This window comes from Leucopleurus acutus, assembly GCF_964270905.1.
Source record: "Leucopleurus acutus genome assembly, chromosome: 21".
NCBI lineage: Eukaryota > Metazoa > Chordata > Mammalia > Artiodactyla > Delphinidae > Leucopleurus > Leucopleurus acutus.
This window is the reverse complement of record NC_139163.1, coordinates 2571031-2582752: the sequence shown is the minus strand read 5'-3', so window position 1 is coordinate 2582752 and position 11722 is coordinate 2571031. Positions and strand designations below refer to the sequence as shown.

Here is an 11722-nt window from a genome sequence, read left to right as displayed (position 1 = left end):
TTGTTTTTTTTTCTTGTAGCAGCAGGTCTTTTATCCAGTTATTTATTCTTTAAGCTGCCTCCCCTCACAGTGAGTGAGATTGCAAGGGTCACATTGGGTGACTTCTATTATTCTGTTACAATCTTGAGGGTTCACATACAGTGACTCCACGAAGTTTTAACTTTGGGAGGTGCAGGTGAGAGTGTTAATGCATTTGTACTTAAAATAGCTTTGTTTTTTGGGTTTAATAATTAAAGCCACAGTATCTTGAAACATTGTAGTTTTTATTACTAGATACTAAGTTTATTTCCGTTAAAACAGCTTGAAACAGCTCAGTAGCCTTAAGGAGCCTTTCCATTGGAAGTCCTTTCCATTAAAGTTGTTTGATTCGATTTCAATTGATAGCTGCGCTATAGGCAACCTCCCTTGAACAAACAAGGGCTGTCCCTCTCCCACTGAATCTGAGGATATACCTAGATTTTTTTTCTCCAGAGTCAGCTCATTGTAAAAATGTGGTACTTTATTTGTATAGCTTCCTTTTACAAATCTCTCACAATATTTGAATACATATCCTTTTTGTTAAATGTAATGTGGATATGCGTACCTTAATTGGATATAAAAGGACAAAATTGACTTCCCTGTGACTGCTTCAATACTAAAAGCTAGTTCACCAAAATAATTCTAGGTCGGTTTTATAATCATTTAACTGTTAAAACAAAAAGAAAGATTACATTTTGTACCTTTCTTAGTATCCTAAATATACTTCTTTTTTATAGAAATACAATATATGTGATTAAGATCTCTGTGTGCTGATTCATTTCTTATTGGGAAGTAAAAGAAGTAATATTGAGCATGAAATGTACTTTTTAAGATAAGTTTGGTGGGCCTGATGATTTTTGCATCATATATAAATTATATTAAAATTCTTCATGATACATTCATTCAGTATTTGGAAACATTATGTTCAGGAGAATATTCTAGCATTTTTCTTATTTTATAGAGTACATTGAAATTATGCCATTGTACTTAGTAAGATAGTTTAAATTTTTTATTTTTCAGACTTGAATGCAGCGATCATCTAAATTAGAGAAAGGAGATAAAAATAACCTCTGGATATTCCTCTCGTGTGATATTTATTCTGGATGAAGCATTAAGATCTCTACTAGAGGTGTATCACTGTAAGTCTTTTCTAATGAAATTAGAATGTTAGTTTTTTTGGCCTTGATGATGTCGAGTGGAGTACACTTTAACAGAATTTAAGAGTAACATATGTATTCTAAGAGCAGTAATGGGTGGAATACTGTGAACTCCTGAAACACCACTGACAAGATCATAGTAACTGGGAAAGAAAAAGATCATCCTGGATATAGAGGAACTTAATTACAGAATAAATATTTGGTGAAAACAAAAGTAAAGTGAGGGACAATGTGATGATTTTTTACTCTGTCATGGTGATCTTTGCCGGAATACATTTAGTAATGTGATAATATTCTGATGAGAAAGTAAAATATTCATAAAACTATGCTGGGAAGAATGATAATCTTACCATGAATAATCAGTATGTTATGCGATACAGGTTAGAAAAATACAGAATGAGAAACTTTTATAAGGCCGACTGCTTAAATTTTGGTGATATGAGTAAACCTATTGAATTATCAGTGATGATAGCACCAAGTTCAATTATTAGAATGCTTAATCTGCACCTAATTAAGTTTTCAAAAGCCCTTTGCTCACGGCATCTACAGTTGAGTCATATAAAACTATTGTATTCATAAAGAATAAAACAAACAAAAAACCTTGTAAAAACCTTGTAAATTGACCTGAGGGCTTGATTTGGTCATATAACCAAAGAAATGCATTTTCCACGTAATATTTCACAGCACCCTGCTGTAATTCATGGGTAAGTGCTATTATGATTGGTAAAGAGGTGGAAATGTTAGCCATTTTGCTGGTGGAATAAAGGTGGCAGGTTATATCTCTTAGGTGGCAGTGTCTTTGATGGTCCTGTGAATTACACAGCAAAACATAACCTCTGGGGGGAATTCAGGAAGATTGCATTTAATAGTAAAGCCTCCAGACAGCTAGGGTTTCTTTGGGTTTTGAAATCATATGTAGCAATCTCAGATGGTACTCAGAGCTTACCAGCAGGACCTTCTGACCGGTCAGGCCCACGTACTACAGATGGCTACGTATTTTGAACGCCTGCCACCCAGGTTACAGTCAAGTATGTCTTGACTGTTAACACCATTCAAGTTTTGAATTGTGTTATTAGCCAGAAAATTTATTCAGATAATGAAAGATTTTTTTTTAATATCCTATGAATCTAATATTTTTTTCCCCGAAACAGAACATAGAGTTCGGGCAAGTCCTTGTGAATGAAACAGTTTATATTTCATTAGTTTTTTTCAGAATTACAGAGGTAATTTATCATAAAATGTGGTGATAACTTAGATTTTCAACTTCAAAAGATGAAAAATTTGTTTGTAGTGTTATTTTTACCCACATCCAAGACTCGGGGCAGCTGGACTCGTTCATATTTTAAATGGGTAAGTAGAGGCTTTAGAGTCGGTGTAAGACTTGTTTCTTTAGCTGAGTCTTATAATTTTTATTCTCTCATTATCTCATAAATGTATTCACAATATGACTGAATAATGAGATTGATTTAAAGATAAATGACCACTCGAGACAAAATGAAACTTATTAAATGTGTGACTTATCCTACTAAAGAAGGAACTTAAAGACAGTCATTTTTAATGTCTTCCATAATATAATTTAAATGTGTGACTTATCCTACTAAAGAGGGAACTTAAAGACAGTCATTTTTAATGTCTTCCATAATATAATTTCTCTAAGTTAGAATCATAGACAAATTTTCATGAAAGTAAATATTCCTATGAAATATTGAGACTAGCTTGAATGAAGGCCAATTATTTTTAATTTATATTGTTGATGACTTGTGACTGAAAGAAATTTGGGAGTTGCTTTCAAGCTATTAATCTTCCTTGAAAATGGCTCAGACCATTTGTCAGAACCATGTTGTTAAATACAGATTTGCAGAAATAATGTCATTTGAGAAGAAGTGATATTTGAAGCCATACAGTTTATTTAACACACTTAAATTGCTTAACACAATATTCAATCTATAAAATTTCCTTTCACCTAGTCACTTTATTATGTTTTGTGTCAATGTTTTTTTAATAACCTTGATTGTAGGATGAATATGTAGAAGTTCATTTATGCCAAGAAGACAAACTTGTGAAAGAAATTCTATTAAGCAAAATGCATTAAGCCCTCTAGTGGTATTAATACGTAAAATATTTCATTGTGATGTTTGCTTAATGAAAGCAGTTGTTTTTGTTTGTTTGTTTGTTTCTTCCTTAGGCACAGGTATTTAACATTCCCTGACCGTTAGCTTTTTGCAAATTCCTATTTGCTCTGTTTGGCAGATAATTTGTGCTATACTTTAGGTGTTTTTTCTAAAAAATAAAATCTTTACCTTAGGGTAAACTGTTTAAATGCGTAGACTTAACATTGAAGAGGTGAACAGCCTACTAGGTGATAAATCACACTTTTTGAATCAGTTACTTTCATCCTTGAGTCTAATGTTAAAAGATATTTGTACTGTTCCATATGCATGGTGTTAATAATAAGAAGAATTTTTAAGAGGAAAACTACATTATTTATGAATTTAAGATTTCCATTTAAATAAACAACACAGTGAGGGATAAATAATAGTTAACTATTTCTTACTGACATCTTTCATACCTTTTAAGGTCTAAAGGAAATGGTCTTATTAATGCTTAGGGATGCTTCCATTGAGTTTTCTTTTATTTACTTATTTTTTAGATTTGGGTGTTATAATAGAAGATTTGCACTTAGAAAGGACCTTTAGTTGGTACCTCTACCAAGTGTGTTTCAATTATTAAGGAGCAAGTTTTAGCTTCATGCCAGCAGTATTTGTATTTCTTTTTTAAAGAAAATGTGCAGTATTAACATTTGACACATAGCCAGAGAAAACTGGGGAAACTCGAGTGGTAGAACTGGAAACATAACCTGGAAAAGTCTAAGACGCAAAGATGAGTCTCAGAGATGACCTGTGTTCAAAGGTGACTTCCTTGAATTCCTGTCTTTTATTGCAACTTTATTTTAGACTCTGGAATGAGGCTCACAGAGTAACCGCTGAATGTCCTGTGGTAGAGAGTGCTATAGGAGATTTTTGAAGACCGTCATCACTTCTCAGCTTCATTCAGTGCCCTCTACTGTAAGATGAGAGCAGTCACAGTCCTGCCTCACCGTAGTCGTACCCGCACTTCCGAGGCTGGAGACCATTTTTTCTGGAAATGTGTGCGTTGTCACTGTTCCTCACTGAAGAATTCATGCAGTTGGTGAACCTGTGGTTGATGTCCATTTACCTCTGTTTGTGCCACCCTCATTCTTAGAAGTCTCCAATGAAAACTGCTTTAAAACAAAATGCTAAAGCCTATTGGCCAGCAGATCTACTCTTTCACTCTCTAACTCTAAACAACTTGAAGCCTGTGGTGATTGAGGGATATGATATACACTCTTAAATCTTTAGCCTTCACTCTGAAATAAGTTCATCTAGAAACTTGAAGAAGTTGATGTTTCATGCTTGTGTGACCAAAACACATATATTTACATTTCTGGTCTCAGGTTATCCTATTATTTTTTCTCCAGCCACTTGGGTTTGGAGTATAAACATCATGTATGATTTACTGACATCAGACACTAACTCCAAAAAGGGAACCAAGAAACAGGATATTCTGGAACTTGTGTGTTTCCGGACTCAACCCTATATAATACATAGCACTATGGAAGTTAGATTTTCAAATGAAGAGTCAATATAGCCTTGTCTCTTCCCCTGAGTTCTTCATGTCTACCATATATTCATGAATAAATTGTATTGTGAAGTCTCTAAGATGTCTTCTCATCTGAGAGTATCCTGATTCTGAATCATGGAACCACTCAAAAGATTATATCTTCTTATAAAGTAGGACTAGCAGAATATTGTTTTCCAGGGTGTCTTCCCTTTGCAATCTCCTTCCCTCTTCCATCTCTTCCTTAGTTGTTGAGGGCTGAGCTGGGGACTGTAGAGCTGCCAGGTGTCCGAGGTGTCAGTTAAGACAGTAACCCAGAATGAAAGTAATGGCCAAGGCTTTAATCGCTTGCTGCTGTCACATAAGCAAGAAGCTAATTTGGAGAAAGCGCCACCTCTGCCAAAGACCCCAGGCAGGGGTGGGCTGGAGGCTTTCCCCTTTGAGGCCTGCCAGGTATATCCTGTGATCAGGCCTGAGAAGTCACACACAGGGTTTTGGTCTGAAGTGAACTTCCTCATTGGTGATCATCTTCCTTGCCAATCTTATTTAAATGTGGCCTCTGAACTCAGCTTGAGTTTAAATTAGGGAGTAGGAGCCAATAAAATCGGCCTTCTACTTAGAATAGTGTGTCTCGAGAGCCTTATTCAATCGATTCCAGCGTATAGAGGCCCTGACTGTGTGCTTGGTGTGTGACGCTGGTGATCGTAAGATAAATCCCCACATCCTCAAGGGATGCAGTCCGCTGGGGAGTCCGGAGAGAAACATACTTATTTATGAACAGTATCGTAGCAGTATTGACGCATGCTTCGTGCCTGCCAGGCTTGCTCGGAATGCTCTGCTGTATCCTCACCGCTACCCTGTTCCGTCTGTGCTCTGGTCGTCTTGCATTTTGTGGATGTGAGAACAGAGATTGCCTAAGGTTGAGAGAGGTTAGGTCACCTATCTGCTGGCGAGTGGTAGAGCTGAGTTCAGAGGCCATGTACTTCAGCCATTGCATTTCACTTCTATTTGAAAATACCCGAAGGCCAGAGATAACGCATAATTTGTTACGGGAGAAGTGAAAATAGGCACTGGGTTTCTGCGGGAAGTGGTTGAGGAGGGACCGCTCAAGCAGCGAGCAATGTAAAAGGCTGAGAACTCAGACAAGGGTCAGATGGAGACAAGAATATACGGGGAAGGCAGGATCGAAGGTCTCCACACACTATTTTACACTGGGTGTTAGGGAACTGGAGCTCGAGAGAGGAGAAACAGGAAAATGCCCCATGCAGTTTTTCATTTTCATTTGATGCATGACGCCTTACACTGAGGAAATAATTTAAGGGGAGGTTTATGAAGACAGATGCGTTCTGCTTTGGGCATCTTGAGGATGTGCCCATTGAAGTGCAAGGTGGAGGCAGTTTGTGGACAGTTAAGCATGTGAATCACTGGTTAGAAGAGAAATGGGGCCCCAGGCAAGTGTGGGAATCCAATAAGAGAGCAGAGGGAAGGGAACTCCAAAGTGAGGCATCGAAGGGAAGGTCGGAGCAGGACGGGAAGAATCAGTAAAGTCAGTTTCAAGGGAGTTTTAAAGAGAAAGAAGTGACGATGATGAGCCCACTGCTAATTAAGGTCGAAGGTGAACTTCCCTGGGAACGGATCCCTAATAGGCCACAGGTTGTGCTGCGTAGCGAGCGCAGGATGTGTAGCGCTGAGAGGCCGACGCCATGTGGCGCTAGATTGGGGCGTGAACAGTCGGTGATGGAGGAGAAGCCGACTTGAGAAATGAAGGAGACCATGGAATTAAGGTAGGCTTCCTTATTGTTTGTTGACTATTGGGTTAGTGGCTGGAAGCTCTTTTTTTTTTTCCTCTCTCTTTTTAATGAGAGTGATGTGAAGCTTAGAGAGTACCAGGAAAGAGAGAGAGAAGTTGAAAATACATGGAAGAGGGTATACCGTTGAAAGCACAGTTCCCGCAGTGATCTCAGATTGAGATGCCGGCCGGCCTTGGCTTCCCCCACGGCTTTGACTTCGGCGATGGCATTTAATCTCTCAAAGCTTCAGTCTCCTCCTCATTAAAATGTGGATAAAAATAATACTGATCTAAGAGGGTTATTGTGAAGGTTAGATGTTATAATGTATGGAAAAATGATTTACAGTGAGAACTCGTAAGGTTTGCTCTTCTTGTTGGCCTCATAGATGAAGAGATCTGTAGGGGAGCATGTCCCCTGAGACTAGAATGAAGGAGGAATGATAGGTATTTCTGGAGGCAGATTTGAAATATGATACTCAGGGAGGTAATACCATATTGTTTTGGTTAGCAGTTATCCCTTTTAAAAAAATAAAAAAACAAAACGAAAAGTAAAAATCAGGACCCCATTTGTTCTAAAATTATAAACCTTTGGCCAGTTCCAAGATGTTTGGAAATAAGACCTCTTTTGTCCTAAAGCTGTGTACATCTGTTTGGGAATGCTTTTATATATACATTGTGAGGTACATCTTATTTTTTGTCGGTGAGCTGGCAATGTTATACTCCTCAAATGTAAAACGTAATGAATGTTCTTTCTTTAGCACAGGAATTAACAATTTAATATTGCCCTTTAAGTGATGATAGAAAACCTGCCTAAAACAGTTCTGACATCAAGCTCCTTTCCATGTAGTGACTAAGAACTCATAAACCCTTCTTGCAAATGATGCTAAATTCATTTAAATATTTTTTTGAATCCTTTCTATTTAAGAATACTTGAAGAATTGCGGTTTTTTTCTTTCAACGTTGATTATTTTCTCTGTGAGTGAGTCACATGTTTAGATATAACCAAAAGTAATTTATCATGAGTGTGAAAGTAACTAATCAAGCTAGGGAATAAAAAAGTAGTATTAAAGTAATAGAACTAATTGTCTTGTATGTATTTTATAAATGGACATTTTCTTACAGAGTACGTGTGTGTATACTATATGTCTTTTATTAGGATTTCTGTGTGGAATCCTGTCACTTGTTCTACATGAGGACGGTTCTGTGCTTTCTTTCATTTAACTTGAACCGCTGCTTTCCTCATGACTCTGGGTTAATTTAGCCTAGTTTCCTGTTCTTCCTGAAATTGAAAGCTACAAATAATCTCAGATGTGTTGAATCGAAGCTAAACTTAAGAGAGGCTAATATCAAATCTAAGGATGCCAGTTCCTAAATTTTGTTCTGTTTCTGTATGTCTACTCATGCTGATTTATGAGCTCTTCTGAGAGTCAGGATTCATCTTTATTCTTAATTGTATATAGAGTTCATTCTGATATGATTTACCCTACACTCAGAGGCTTCCTATTTTTGCAAAAGCTGGCAGCGTATGAATAATTTATACTTCTTTGGCACTCTTGCCTGTTTGGGGCACAACCAGTTTCTTTTGGGAAATGATTTTTAATTAATAAATAGAACACTTTTCATCACCTTCAATGGTGTAACTTTTAAGAGACTAGGAAACAAGGCTAGTGACACCTTGGAACTGCCATCCCAGGAGGAGCCTAGGAGTTAACAAGCAGTGAAAGAATCAGCAACTTCTCCCTCTTTCCAAGCTTCTGTTCCCATTTCAGTTTACTTCTGGGGTTTTTCTTTCTTTACTACCTTCTTTGTTTCTTGATAGAGTTCTCTCTGGTATCAAGGATCTTCATATCTATTTACAAAAGGGAAAAATGAGTATTAGGCTAATAACTTTAAGTATAATTTAAGAAACCTTATCAAACTTATGATGCCATTGAAATTGGTTGTCCAGTTTTTGGGGGAAAAAAAAGATCGATTTTAATTTGCTACTTTTTCGTGTCAGCACAGTTTTACAAGGAAGCTTTAAATATGCCCTTAAACCTCAGTGGTACTAAAACATAGTAAGTCAAATTCTGATCATTCCTTTTGTCAAGAATGCATGATCTTAACTCATGAGTCACTGTTAAATATAAGTGTAATGTGGAGGAAAAATGAAAATACATTATGAGTAATTTTTTTGCCAATTTGTACAATTTTTCAGTTAAGCAGTCATAAATCAAGGAATATTGTGTTTTTTGAGGCTCATTAAAGAGACATTATACATCAGAATAGTGAAGTCGTCAGCATAATGAAATGATGAATGCCTGTAACTATCTGTGTGTAAATGATGTGAAACAGATTCAGGGTGTTACAAAGGAGAATGACAGTCTCCCTGACAGTTCCCCTTCGGTGCTGTTGCTAGATGCTGGTGACAGATGTTAAATGCAGACCTCTTCAGCGACAAGCACTTATTAGCACTCAGTGGAAAGTGACAATATACAATAAGACAAATAGCAGATAATATTTTAAATACATTTGCTCAGCAAGGTGTGTTAGTGCATTTTAAGAGCCTTCTTTATTGACAAAGGCCATATCCTAAATTGAAGAAAACATGCGAGAAAAGAAAATGGTTATTTTGAAAACTAGTATGTAAAAATGTAATATATATATTGTAATGCTGGCCCATGTCCTTAAGTTATGTAGAGCCTTTTCCATAAAGTAAATAATAGGTCAGACTTAATTTAGCTTTATATATCCTAACAATGAAACATATCTATCTCAGGTGTACATGCAGCAGATGGATTCGTACACACACAAACCTTTACATAGTGAGATTTGTAGTACGCATACCACTTTGTCCACCGTCATATCGAGCATGGTTTGTGAGTTCTGTTCTAATCTTTGTATTTATTAAAGTCATCTCCTTTTTGTTTGAGGCTGCACAGTCCATCTGTTGATGAGCCAGCACCTGAAATGTTCAGTCCTACGTTTCAGGTGCTTTATGTCACTTACGAAAGAGGAGCAGGCTATAGATCTAGTAACTTTCTGGAGGTTCTCATTTATCTGTGCATTTCACAGCACCTGATACAGGTGCCAAGTACATGAATGATTACTAAATGAAGAAGGAAGCAAGGGAGAGAAGGAGGAAGAGAGGAAAGGAATAATGGAAGGAGAGAAGGAAGGTTTTTAGTCCAGTGTGAGTCACTGATGAGTCTGTGTCATTGGCCAATTGACATATATGTCTCTGCATATATTGCCTCTTATTTTATTTTATTCAGCTTTTGTGATGCATACTTGACAAATGAAATTGTAAGATATTTAAAGTATAAAATACAATGGTTTGATATGCATATACATGTGTACATTGTGAAAGGATTTGAGTTAATTAACACATCTATCACCGCACATATTTACCTTTTTTTTTTTTTTTTGGTGAGACTATTTAAGTTCTACCTCTTATTTGAAATAAGGGTGGTGATTCAGGTTCTACCTAGGCCGCAGAGTTTGGAGAGGACCACAAGAGACAGTATGTGGAATCACAGGTTGATGATATTACAAATTATATCAATACATATGAAGCATCAGTATGATTTTCAAAAACAGTGTCAACCTCAGCACCTTGGGAACAGAGAGAGCACACTGGATTGTGTAACTGAATGTATGTAGACAAAGTTACGTTAATAAAAATATTCATATTCTGTGTGCTTTGGGGACAGGGGTTTACTTTTTAATTTTTTATTGAAGTAGAGTTGATTTACAATGTTGTGTTAATTTATGCTGTACAACAAAGTGATTCACTTATACATACATATAATTTTTCATATTATTTTTCCATTGTGGTTGATCACAGGGTATTGAATATAATTCCCTGTGCTAGACAGTAGGACCTTGTTGTTTATCCATCCTATATATAATAGTTTGCATCTGCTAATTCCAAACTCACAATCCTTCCCTACTCCATCCTTCCTCCCCCTTGGAAACCACAAGTCTGTTCTCTATGTCTGTGAGTCTGTTTCTGTTTCCTAGATATGTTCATTTGTGTTGTATTTTAGATTCCACATATAAGTGATATCATGTGGTATTTGTTTTTCTCTTTCTGACTGACTTAATCTCTAGGTTGCTGCAAATGGCATTATTTCATTCTTTTCATGGCTGAGTAATATTCCATTGTGTGTGTGTGTGTGTGTGTGTGTGTGTGTGTGTGTGCGCGCGCGCGCCACATCTTCTTTATCCATTCATCTGTCAATAGACATTTAGGTTGTTTCCATGTCTTGGCTGTTGTGAATAGTGCTGCTGTGAATACGGGGGTGCATGTATCTTCTTGAGTTACAGTTTTGTCTGCATCTGTGGCCAGGAATGGGATTGCTGGATCATATGGCAACTCTGTTTTTAGTTTTTTGAGGAACCTCCATACTGTTCTCCATAGTGGCTGCACCAACTTACATTCCCACCAGCAGTGTAGGAGGGTTCCCTTTTCTCCACACCTCCTCCAGCGTTTGTTATTTGAGGCCTTTTTAACGATTGCCATTCTGACTGGTGTGAGGTGGAGGTTTATTCTTTTTGATGAAGTTTTCCTATACCTGTGCCACAGTATTTTGACACTTTATAAGGTGTACATGAGTTGCTAGCAAGCTTAGTGGTATAATTTCCCCAAAATGCCAGCCAGTGTAGTGATATCTTTTCTTTATCCTGTTGTATACATCATAGAGTTAAACATAACATTTGATTAAAGAGATATTCTTAAAAAATTATGAGCTATTTTAGTTCTTTTTGCCTGAGGAATACAACAAATTATGAACATCTGACTTTTTTGTTAATAATTAAGTGTTTATAGTTTGTTGTGATGTGAAAAGTCCATGAGAAGATAGTTGTCCAAGTTTTCAATAGTCTCAATATTAAGAGCAATAACTCTTAAATTGTTCATGGCACTTGGAATATGTTAGTGCAGTAATGTGTTGTAGCAGTTCCTTGAATATATTTTTATGTTAAAAAAAAGATTTGAAAATGTCTAGTCACAACTTAAAAGACCATGCATAAGCTATAACTAAACTGAAATTGAAATATTTTAAAGAAAATATACATATTATTTTCTTTTGCATATTCATCACCTACCATATTTTCTGATCATTTTGTAAGTTTACTC

The 11722-nt window shown here is 36.5% G+C and overlaps 1 long non-coding RNA gene across 1 annotated transcript in view; it reads left to right on the top strand.

Annotated features, from left to right (window-relative positions):
• The first annotated feature begins 1074 nt into the window (after positions 1-1074).
• Positions 1075-11722, top strand: part of LOC309977642 — a 918540-nt gene continuing 907892 nt past the window's right edge. Inside the window, exon 1 of the long non-coding RNA XR_014327083.1 lies at positions 1075-1157. This is a non-coding gene — a long non-coding RNA (uncharacterized lncRNA). The remainder of the gene's footprint in view (positions 1158-11722) is intronic.